Source organism: Suncus etruscus, chromosome 17 (assembly GCF_024139225.1).
Source record: "Suncus etruscus isolate mSunEtr1 chromosome 17, mSunEtr1.pri.cur, whole genome shotgun sequence".
Taxonomy (NCBI): domain Eukaryota; kingdom Metazoa; phylum Chordata; class Mammalia; order Eulipotyphla; family Soricidae; genus Suncus; species Suncus etruscus.
The window spans coordinates 27,046,903-27,059,425 of NC_064864.1; the positions used below are offsets into that span (position 1 = coordinate 27,046,903).

The 12,523-nt window shown below is 36.8% G+C and overlaps 1 long non-coding RNA gene and 1 other non-coding gene across 2 annotated transcripts; both read left to right on the top strand.

Moving 5' to 3' along the window:
* Nucleotides 1-353: 353 nt before the first annotated feature.
* Nucleotides 354-4,378, top strand: LOC126033777 (uncharacterized). The gene is made up of 2 exons (XR_007504498.1): nucleotides 354-384; nucleotides 4,223-4,378. It is a non-coding gene; the product is annotated as an uncharacterized LOC126033777 (long non-coding RNA).
* Nucleotides 4,379-10,820: 6,442 nt separating this feature from the next.
* On the top strand, nucleotides 10,821-10,953 carry LOC125995617 (small nucleolar RNA SNORA51). The gene has a single exon (XR_007491113.1). It is a non-coding gene; the product is annotated as a small nucleolar RNA SNORA51 (small nucleolar RNA).
* Nucleotides 10,954-12,523: the final 1,570 nt, after the last annotated feature.

Consider the following 12,523-nt stretch of genomic DNA (forward strand, 5'->3'; position numbering starts at 1 on the left):
GATGCAGAGAAAGCATTTGATAAGGTCCAACAACCATTCTTGATCAAAACTCTCAGCAAGATGGGAATGGAAGGAAGCTTTCTCAATATAGTGAAGGCCATCTACCACAAGCCAGTGGCAAATATTATCCTCAATGGAGAAAAACTAAAAGCCTTCCCTCTAAATTCTGGCATAAGACAAGGCAGTCCTCTCTCACCACTCCTATTCAACATAGAACTGGAAGTACTTGCTATAGCGATTAGGCAAGAAAAAGATATCAAGGGAATCCAGATAGGAAAGGAAGAATTCAAGCTCTCACTGTTTGCAGATGACATGATACTCTACTTTGAAAACACCAAAGACTCTACCAAAAAGCTTCTAGAAACAATAGACTCATATAGCAAGGTGGCAGGCTACAAAATTAACACACAAAAATCAATGGCCTTTCTATACACCAATAGCACTAAGGAAGAAATGGACATTAAGAAAACAACCCCATTCACAATAGTACCACACAAACTCAAATATCTTGGAATCAACTTGATTAAATATGTGAAGGACCTATATAAAGAAAACTATAAAACTCTGCTCCAAGAAATAAGAGAGGACACGTGGAAATGGAAACGCATACCCTGCTCATGGATTGGCAGGATTAACATCATCAAAATGGCAATACTCCCCAAGGCATGATACAGATTTAATGCTATCCCTCTAAAGATACCCATGACATTCTTCAAAGGAGTGGATCAGGCATTTTTGAAATTTATTTGGAACAATAAACACCCTCGAATAGCTAAAGCAATCATTGGGAAAAAGAATATGGGAGGAATTACTTTCCCCAACTTTAAACTGTACTACAAAGCAATAGTTATCAAAACAGCATGGTATTGGAATAAGGACAGGCCCTCAGATCAGTGGAATAGGCTTGAATACTCAGAAAATGTTCCCCAGACATACAATCACCTAATTTTTGATAAAGGAGCAGGAAATCCTAAATGGAACAGGGAAAGCCTCTTCAACAAGTGGTGTTGGCACAATTGGATACTGGCTTGCAAAAAATTGAACTTAGACCCCCAGCTAACATCATGTACAAAGGTAAAATCCAAATGGATTAAAGACCTCGATATCAGCCCCAAAACCATAAGATATATAGAACAGCACATAGGCAAAACACTCCATGACATTACAGGCATCTTCAAGGAGGAAACTGCACTCTCCAAGCAAGTGAAAGCAGAGATTAACAGATGGGAATATATTAAGCTGAGAAGCTTCTGCACCTCAAAGGAAATAGTGCCCAGGATACAAGAGCCCCCCACTGAGTGGGAGAAACTATTCACCCAATACCTATCAGATAAGGGGCTAATCTCCAAAATATACAAGGCACTGACAGAACTTTACAAGAAAAAAAACATCTAATCCCATCAAAAAATGGGGAGAAGAAATGAACAGACACTTTGAAAAAGAGTAAATACAAATGGCCAAAAGACATATGAAAAAATGCTCCACATCACTAATCATCAGGGAGATGCAAATCCAAACAATGATGAGATACCACCTCACACCACAGAGAATGGCACACATCACAAAGAATGAGAATAAACAGTGTTGGCGGGGATGTGGAGAGAAAGGAACTCTTATCCACTGCTGGTGGGAATGCTGTCTAGTTCAACCTTTATGGAAAGCGATATGGAGATTCCTCCAAAAACTGGAAATCGAGCTCCCATATGATCCAGCTATACCATTCCTAGGAATATACCCTAGGAACACAAAAATACAGTACAAAAACCCCTTCCTTACACCTATATTCATTGCAGCACTATTTACCATAGCAAGACTCTGGAAACAACCAAGATGCCATTCAACAGACGAATGGCTAAAGAAACTGTGGTACAAATACACAATGGAATATTATGCAGCTGTCAGGAGAGATGAAGTCATAAAATTTTCCTATACATGGATGTACACGGAATCTATTTTGCTGAGTGAAATAAGTCAGAGAGAGAGAGAGAGAGAAATGCAGTACAGTCTCACTCATCTATGGGTTTTAAGAAAAATGAAAGATATTCTTGCAATAATAATTTTCAGACACAAAAGAGAAAAGAGCTGGAAGTTCCAGCTCACCACAGGAAGCTCACCACAAAGAGTGATGAGTTTAGTTAGAGAAATAACTACATTTTGAACTTTCCTAATAATGAGAATGTATGAGGGAAATGGAGAGCCTGTTTAGAGTACAGGCAGGGGTCGGGTGGGGAGGAGGGAGATTTGGGACATTGGTGATGGGAATGTTGCACTGGTGATGGGTGGTGTTCTTTACATGACTGAAACCCAAACACAATCATGCATGTTATCAAGGTGTTTAAATAAAAAATAAGCACAGCAGTAAATACACCTAAAAATAATTATATCATCTAAAATTAGAGCAGCTGAGAAAGTACAAATTTACTTATTGATACTTGTGTTATGAGCTAAACTGTTTTCACCAAATTGATATGTTGTCCTAACAAGCATACCTGAGACTGTGATGGTGTTTGGAGACAGACAGCACCTTTAAAAGAATATAAAATTTAAACAAGACTATTGGATGGAATCTAATATAATCTGGTGTCCTAGTAAGCAGAGTTTTGGATATACAAAGAACCAGCAGGATTCAGAAAGTACAGAGATGGGGTACGTGCCTTGCATGCAGCTGATTTTAGTTTAATCCCTAGTACCATATGGTTCCGAGGCATCTGGTGCAGCCCTGGAGACTCCTGAAGGCCCCCCTGAGAATAACTCGGAATGGTTTTGGAGGCATCTGTGATCTACCAGCAAGGCTCATATAATCCAGAAAGTAATGAAGCTGGAGCACCACAGCATTCTCAAGCCCTTACATCAAATTGCTCTCTTAGTTGGCCAAGAATTGCTGGAAGTGTGTGGCTTTTGAGCGCCCCCACCCTCATCCTTCTTGCCAAGAGAACAAGAATTCTTGTGCAGAAGAAACATCATGTAAGAATAAAGCAAGTTGGGGCCGGAACGATGACACAGTGGTAGAGTGTTTGCCTTGCAGGCAGCTGACTCAGGACGGACCTGGGTTTGATCCCCTGCATCCCATATATGGTCCCCTTGCCAGGAGTGATTTCTAAGAGCATAGGCAGTAGTCCCTGAGCGTCACCGGGTGTGGCCCAAAAACAAAACAAACAAGCAAACAAAAAGAATAAAGCAAGAAGACAATTATGCGCAACTCAAAGAAAGAGACCTCAGGAGGACCTAACCTAATGATACTTTGATCCTGGACTTTCAGCCTCTGGAAAGATTTAAAAAATTAATTTCTATAGTTGAGCTATTCAATATTTTGTGTTCTGAGGTGCTTTTGTGAAATTGCCTGAGTCACTTTTAAGTCCATACACTAGCCCTCTTATTTTATAATCACAAATACTACGCTCCACATAATCACTATTTTTTAAAATTCTGTTTGGCTGTGTATGGCTTTCGACTTTCTACAAATAAATTAAATCCTCTGTTTAAGTTAAAAAAAAAAAAAAGAAAAAGATCATACACTACGACCAAGTAGGTTTCATCCTAGGAATGCAACGATGGTTTTACATTCGTAAATCTATCAAACTCATACATAACATCAACAAGAAGAAAAATAAATATTATGTGATCATATCAATAGATGCAGAGAAAGCATTTGAAAATGTCCAACACGCACTCTGGATCAAAACTCTCAGCAAGATGGAAATGGAAGGAACCTTTCTCAATATAGTTGAAGCCATCTACCACAAGCTAATGGCAAATATTATCCTCAATGAAGAAAAACTAAAAGCCTTTCCTCTAAATTCTGGTACAAGACAAGGCTGTCTTGTACTCTCACCATTCCTCTTCAACATGGTACTGGAAGTTCTTGCTATAGCAATCAGGCAAGAAAAAGATATCAAGGGAATCCAGATAGGAAAGGAAGAAGTCAAGCTCTCATTGTTTGCAGATGACATGATACTCTACTTAGAAAACCTTAAAGGGGCCCGGAGAGATAGCACAGCGGCGTTTGCCTTGCAAGCAGCCAATCCAGGACCAAAGGTGTTTGGTTCGAATCCCGGTGTCCCATATGATCCCCCATGCCTGCCAGGAGCTATTTCTGAGCAGACAGTCAGGAGTAACCCCTGAGCACCGGCCGGGTGTGGCCCAAAAACCAAAAGAAAAAAAAAAAGAAAACCTTAAAGACTCTACCAAAAAGCTTCTAGAAACAATAGACTCATGTAGCAAGGTGGCAGGCTACAAAATTAACACACAGAAATCAATGGCCTTTTTATACACCAATAATGAAAGGGAAGAGAAGGAAGTCAAGAAGGCAATCCCATTCACATTAGTGCCACACAAACTCAAATATCTTGGAATCAACTTGACCAAAGATGTGAAGGACCTATACAAAGAAAACTATAAAGCCCTGCTCCAAGAAATAAGAGAGGACACACGGAAATGGAAACACATACCCTGCTCATGGATTGGCAGGATTAACATCATTAAAATGGCAATACTCCCCAAAGCATTGTACAGATTTAATGTGATCCCCTTAAAAATACCCATGACATTCTTCAAAGAAGTGGATCAAACACTTATGAAGTTCATCTGGAACAATAAACACCCTCGAATAGCTAAAGCACTGCTAGGGAAAAGGAAAATGGGAGGCATTACTTTCCCCAACTTTAAACTTTAATACAAAGCAATAGTTATAAAAATAGCATGGTATTGGAATAGAGACAGACCCTCAGATCAGTGGAATAGGTTTGAGTTCTCAGACATTGTCCCCCAGACATACGATTACCTAATATTTGACAAAGGAACAAGAAATCCTAAGTGGAGCAGGAAAAACCTCTTCAACAAGTGGTTCTGGCAGAACTGGTTAGCCACTTGCAAAAAAGCGCACATAGACCCCGAGTTAATATCATGTATGAAGGTAAAATCCAAATGGATTAAAGACCTTGATATCAGACCTGATACCATAAGGTATATAGTACAACACGTAGGTAAAACACTGCATGACATTGAGACTAAAGACATCTTCAAGAAGGAAATTGCACTTTCCAAACAAGTGGAAGCAGAGATCAACAGATGGGAATACATTAAACTTAGAAGCTTCTGCACCCCAAAAGAAATAGTGCCCAGGATACAAGAATCATCCACAGAATGGGAGAAACTATTCACCCAACACCCATCAAATAAGGAGCTAATATCCAAAATATACAGGGCACTGACAGAACTTTACAAGAAAAAAACATCTAATCTCATCAAAAAAATGGGGAGAAGAAATGAACAAACACTTTGATAAAAAAGAAATACAAATGGCCAAAAGGCACATGAAAAAATGCTCCTCATCACTAATCATCAGGGAGATGCAAATCAAAACAACTATGAGATACCACCTCACACCACAGAGATTGACGCACATCAAAAACAATGAGAACAATCTGTGCTGGTGGGGATGTGGAGAGAAAGGAACTCTTATCTACTGTTGGTGGGAATGCCATTTAGTCCAACTGCTATGGAAATTGATATGGAGATTCCTCCAAAATCTGGAAATTGAGCTCCCATTCGACCCAGCTATTTCACTCTAAGGGATATACTCTAAGAACACAAAAATACAATACAAAAACCTCTTCCTCACACCTATATTTATTGCAGCACTATTCACAATAGCCAGGCTCTGGAAACAACCAAGATGCCCTTCAACAGACGAATGGCTAAAGAAACTGTGGTACATATACACAATGGAAAATTATGCAGCCATCAGGAGAGATGAAGTCATGAAATTTTCCTATACATGGATGTACATGGAGTCTGTCATGCTGAATGAAATTAGTCAGAGGGAGTGAGAGAGACGCAGAATAGTCTCACTCATCTATGGGTTTTAAAATAAAGGAAAGTCATTTTTGCAACAATCCTCAGAGACAATAAGAGGAGGGCTGGAACTTTTAGCTCACTTCATGAAGCTCACCACAAAGAATGGTGAGTGCAGTTATAGAAATAACTACACAGAGAACTACCACAATCATGTGAATAAATGAGGGAACTGGAAAGCCTGTCTGGAGTACAGGTGGGGGTGCGGTGGGATGGAGTGAGATTTGGGACATTGGTGGTGGGAATGTTGCACTGGTGAAGGGGGTGTTCTTTACATGACTTAAACCTAATCACAATCATATATGTAACCAAGATGTTTAAATAATGGGAAAAATTAAAAAATTGCATTATTAAGATAAAAATCGCATTAAACATTCGCATACCCTGAGCAGTTCCATTCGGAGTATGCAGATGTTTAATGCAATTTTTTGAGATTATTTTTTCTTACTAATTTTTTATTGTGAATATTCGGTAAATGAAATCCCTTATGCGGCCCTGCCTCACCACGACTTTGCCTCCTGTGGCCCCCAGGTAAATTGAGTTTGAGACCCCAGCTATATATATACTACATACCATATATACTATGTGTATATATACTATATACAGACTCTATTGTAGTGTTTCTAATTGACAGTCAAGTAAGTAGTAGAGCACTTTTCAGGTGCAGAAGATATTCCCAGTTTCAGAAACATGCACCAAGTACAAAGAGAGGCCTCATGTTACTATGTCTATGCTCTATGGTATATCTTCCTAAAAAAGTTATTACCTTAGGACCCTCTAAATAATATGAAACTTGACAAAGACACAAATACTTTATTCCTTGAGGTGAGTCCTTCTCATAGTTGTGCCAGGAAAGAAGGGTGCTGAATCTCACTGATGTTCCCAGTGTGGCCTGATATGATCTTTCTCTATGACTTAATTTACTCAGATTATACAATACACTCCAGAATACTTCCCACAATATTCCTTATTTTTCTTAAGCCAGAATTGTTTGATGTCTATTATGGTCAAAAATAACAAAATAAAACACGTCTAATCTTTTTGCCTCTGAGTCAAATGGTAGGGAAATCACTGAAGTATTAAATGAGAATTTCATGCACTTTACAATTCTGTTAAGATCTAGCAAATTTTCAGCCTCTGGTATAGTATTTGAGATTTGTAATGGAAAAACAGAATATAAATGTTGTTAATCTATGGATCTGTGGTTGGGGATGAAGCTCTGTCCTTTGATTTACATTCTTTATATTTTATCATCATATTGTTTTCTATTTTCAGTAAATAGAGGGGCAATAAATTACATTGTCCCCAAAGCATTATACTTATTAGCAAATTTGTAAATAATTATAATTTGGTTTTATATAGCAATTTGAACTTATAAATTAATTTCAAATATATTACTATTTTCAATATACATTAATTACTTATGACATATATTGATAAAATAGGGATAGTTATATAGGGACAGGGTAATTGCTTTGTTCTGATGATAATGTGTGTTCCTTCTCTTCTTTCCTACCTTCATCCTACTCAGGGATGGCCCATAAGTAAATCTGTTACTCATACAAATACTTTAGTGAGTACTATGAATACCAGCATGTCATATAACCCAGAGAACTCTTCAAACATGTACCAAAACTCATCTGATGTCAGAACAATGGAGGAAACTTGGTGTGCAGCAGTCTTGGTTGGATTCATTATATGAATCATGAATCAGAGCATACACTGTAGTTAGTTAGTTAGTTAGTTAGTTAGTTAGTTAGTTAGTTAGTTAGTTAGTTAGTTTTTGGGTCATACCCAGTGATGCTCAGTGGTTACTCTTGGCTATGCACTCAGAAATTGCTCCTGGCTTGGGGGACCATATGGAATGCTGGGAGATAGAACCACGGTCCATCCTAGTCTAACATACACAAGTCAGAAGCCTTACAGCTTGTGTCACCGCTCTGGCCCCAAAGCTTACACTCTTATTTAGATGATGTCTTTCAAAAGATCAAAAAAAAATGAAGAATATCTGAAGATATCAATTAAATCTGTATCAAATTTAATGTTATGTGTATATATGTTAGTATTTGGTGAATATGTAAAGAAATGTACAAAATTGTTCATCATAGCTGTGCATGAGCTGTATTCTTTACAATTGAGCATAGTTAAATGAAAATGTTGTAGGTTATAAGGTGTTTAAGACAAAATTTCTTTTAGTTTTTATCTTAACTGTCTGCTTTTACCTGTTACTTTTGTTAAACAAACTTTCTATGTTGTGTATAAATAACAAAAATAGGAGAGTAGTAAGAATTTACTAATTAAACTTATTTCATAATTAACTTCATAATTAAATTATACTTTTTGTTTGGTTGGTTGTTTTTGGGCCACACCAGGCGATGCTCAGGGGTTACTCCTGGCTATGTGCTCAGAAATTGCTCCTTGCTCAGGAATCATATGGGACACAAGGGTATTGAACCATAGTCCATCCTAGGTTAGCACATGCAAGGCAAACGCCCTACCACTTGTGCCACTGTTCAGCCCCTAGGTTATATGTTTAACTTATATTGCTTACACCATATAAAAATGTTATTGTCTAGAGGCTTTTAGGCATTTGTAAGGTAGTGACATCCAGCTCTTAAAGTTAAGCATAGAAAAAGATTGTTTTTTTAATTCTAAGTGTTTAATATAAGGGAAAATGGGTCTTAAAAATTAAATTGTTAATTAGTCATTATTAACTAACTGAATAATTATGTGACATTTTAATAAAAGACAAAACTATGGAGCAATAGACATATTAGTGATTGACAGAGACTTGAGGAAAGGTATGAATGGGTGAAGCACAGATGTAAATATAATGTATGTAAAAATGAATCCATGTGATTATAAATACTATACATGCCCATAGAGTGTAGGGTACCTATAATGCACTCTAATATTAACTATGAATTTTAGTGAATATTGTATCATTTAGTATCAATGTAAGTTCATAAATTGTAACAAATACATTATTTTGGGAGGCATGCTAATAATGAATAGGACTATGTCTGGTTGTGGGCAGGATATCTATTTGGCAAATCACTGTATCCTTTGAATTTTGTTGATAATATAAAACTTCTCTAAAATATAAAGGCAAGAAGAAAAGACATTGTTGCTTCCCAAATCTAGAAAAACTTCTATAACATTTTAGTCTGTGAAACATGAGTATTACCGTATTTTCCAGCGTATAAGACGACTTTTGAAACAAAAAAAAAGTCAACCAAAAATCGGAGGTCGTCTTATATGCCAAGTATATCCCGAAAAATGTTTCAATATGCCACTAAAATGAAACAAAAAAAAAAATCAGGCCTCAGAGTTTCTAAATCTCTTTCTTGGGGGCTTCCAACCAGTACTCAGGAGATCTGGGGTTCACTTCTGGCAAAACCCAGGTAACCGTGTTGGGGGTTCAGTGCTAGGGTCCGAGGATGGGGTGTTGTTTGGTTCATGTAGTGAGGGAAATTAACTGACGCCACCAGATAATTGCCAGAAAAGGTGCCTATGATAAGGGACCAATCACTGCAAGGCTGCTCGGACCACCTCTCTAACTCAGCCAATCCAAGCAGGCTTTATATGCATGCAAATTAGACAATGTTCTGTACAGAATCTACACTGTAAAAAGCCTGCTCAGATTGGCCAGAGTCTGAGAGGAAGTCTATTACAGTATAACCTTTGAACCTTTGCTTGTTGTGATTGCCTCACTGTGGTACATACAGTTGCAGCACAGGAACATTCTATCTGATACAGTGAATATAGGCCTAAACCTATGTTTTAATTGCAAAATTAGGGGGTAGTCTTATACGCCGGAAAATATGGTGTCATACTTAAAGATGGAAGTTTTATTTTTTTAATTTTTAGTTGATAATACATAGTATCCCCTTACAATACATAACACCCCTCATTCTTTTTTTTTTTTTTTTTTGGTCTTTCTTGGTTTGGGGGCATACCTGAAAATGTCAGAGATCAGTCACTCCTTGCTCTGCACTTCTGCACTTTGGAATCATTTCTGGTGGTGCTTTGGGGACCATGTGGGATGCTATGTTCTGTATTAAACCCAGGTCATCTGGATGAAAGGCAAGCTCCTTACCTGTTATGCTATCTCTCTAACCCTAGTAACTAATTCTTATGGAAATAAAATTGCCTTACTGATAAAATGCCATTCAAACACTGCCACAATTTGGAGATTCAAGTAATGAAAGAAAATTTGTAACTAAAAGTCTTTCTACCACCTCTATAGATGTGCCACCGTTTACATAACAAATGAATATAATAGAAAATTCTCAAAAAATATTCACCATCTATCAGCATGACTTGGAGTTAAGAAATGCTTTGCTTTGTTTTATTTTTTGTAACTTTTGTTTGGGGGCCATACCTAGCAATGTTCAAGGATTACTTCTTGTTCTACACTTAAGAATAACTCCTGGCAGATTCAGGGGAACTATATAGTATACCAAGGATCAAACTTGGGCGAGCAGCATGCAAGGCAATCACACTACCAGCTATATTACCATTTGGGCCCAAGCAAGGCTTTTATTCGGGAAAAATGGCATTGTTTAAGAACTTGTTGAATACATTTACAATTCTTGCATAGCCATTGTTGGATAATCAGAGAATCAATACAGTGGTCCTCGAACTATGGCCCGCAGGCCACATATTGTATTTGTATCTGTTTCTTCATTGCAAAATAAGATATATGCAGTGTGCATAAGATTTGTTCATAAGTTTTGTTTTTACTATAGTCAGACCCTCCAATGGTCTTAGGGACAGTGAACTGGCCCCCTGTTTAAAAAGTTTGAGGACCCCTGGAAGGATTAAATTGAGGGGACAAGATGTCTAGAGTACAGGCCGGTGTGGGGTGAGGATAAAGAACACTTGGGATATTGGTCATGGGAATGTTGCACTGGTGAAGGATTATATATATATTTAAAAAATCAAAAAAAAGAAAAAAAAGAAAAGACCTTCCAATTCTTACCACAGGCTGTGTTCTTTACACTGACTGTATAGAAAAAGGAGGTACAGTAAATGCACCCCATATACACCTCAACACAGGCCCTTTGCCTGGTCTTTATTGTGAAATGGGGGACAAAAATATATAAAAATAAACAAATAAATAAATAAATTTGGGGACATGAATCCTCATGCTAAAATGCAAAGATGAGCTGGAAGCAGATTAGTTATGTGTACATACAATGACAGGCATTGCAATGCAAACTTTAGTAAAACATCATTCACAATCATCATTTATAATGGGTGCTGAAAAGCAAAAAGACTTCTTTGAGAAAAGTCTATTCATAGCTCCCCTTTTTAATGAGGTTGTGTGAGGGTTTTTTTGTTATTGTTGAACTATGGCAATGCTTTCTATAACTTGGATATTATCCCTATGTGTGAAATTCATTTTTCAGCTATTTTGTCCCAGTCAATGGAATGTCTATATTTTTACCTCATTTCTTTACAATATTAATGTTTTTTACTGTGATATACTACTTTCATATGCTTATTTCTGCTTCTGTCTTTTATATCAATGATACAGTATCATTGAAAATTCTTTTGAATTCAAGGTGTTGGATATGTTGACCTATTTTCCTCAATGTAAGTCTGTTATAAGGTTTTTTGTTTTGTTTTGTTTTGTTTTTACATGTGCTAACCAGTGTCCTTAACACTTTATTATGCTGAAGATGCTCTCCTTGTTCCACTTCATAAACCCAACATCTTTGTTAAAAATGAACTGTCCATACATTTGTTGACTTATATCATTGCTTTCAATTCTATACCATTTATTTGAGAGTCTATCTTTATTCCCATATCATTGTGTTGATTTTTATAAGCTTGTAGTAAAAATTAAAATCTGGAAAGATAATACCTCCCAACTTTTTCTAAAAATTATTTTGTTCTGTGAATTTGATAGTTACACATATATTTTGAAAGAATCAGTAAAATCAACAATCAAATAAAAAAGATCATCAAATAAAAATGTTCATTATCACTGATTTATCAGAGAATTGCAAACCAAAAGGAAAATTAAGTATCATCTTATTTAGATCAGTTAGAATGGTCTACATGAAAAAGTATAGGAACAATAAATTCTGGAGGGGAAGTGGAGAAAATGGAACTCCCAATTTTTGCTAGTAGAATGGACACATGATTCAGCTTCTTGGGAAAATGGCTTGAATATTTTGCAATACATTATAATAGAATATTCATATAACCCTGTGGTTTTACTACAGAAATCCAAAAGCAGGGTAGATCTTCCATGTATAAGCAAAAACGCAAATCTTAAATCACCAATGGAAACTCTGAAGCATCTCTAAAGAGTTAATGATAATTAAGAAGAGGAAAAGTTGTTTGGGATCCTAAAATTAGTTGAATGGCACAAAGGTAAGACATGTTGTATTTCATTTATAGCAAAAGAAATCCAAGTGCTGTGATTTATCTCAATGTAACAGTAAGAAAGCAGCCAAGGTGAGTTAATAACATTCCCCTGTAGAGACAGAAATCTCTACCTCTTTTAACTGTATCTCTATAAACTGGATGATAACCACTCCAAGTAGGTGGGTCAACAACATCTGCAAAGTTTTTTGATAAAACTACTGCTAAAATAGAGCAGTTGTCAGAACACCTCTCCTTCACCAAACCTAAACACCACTATTCCTCAAAAAGA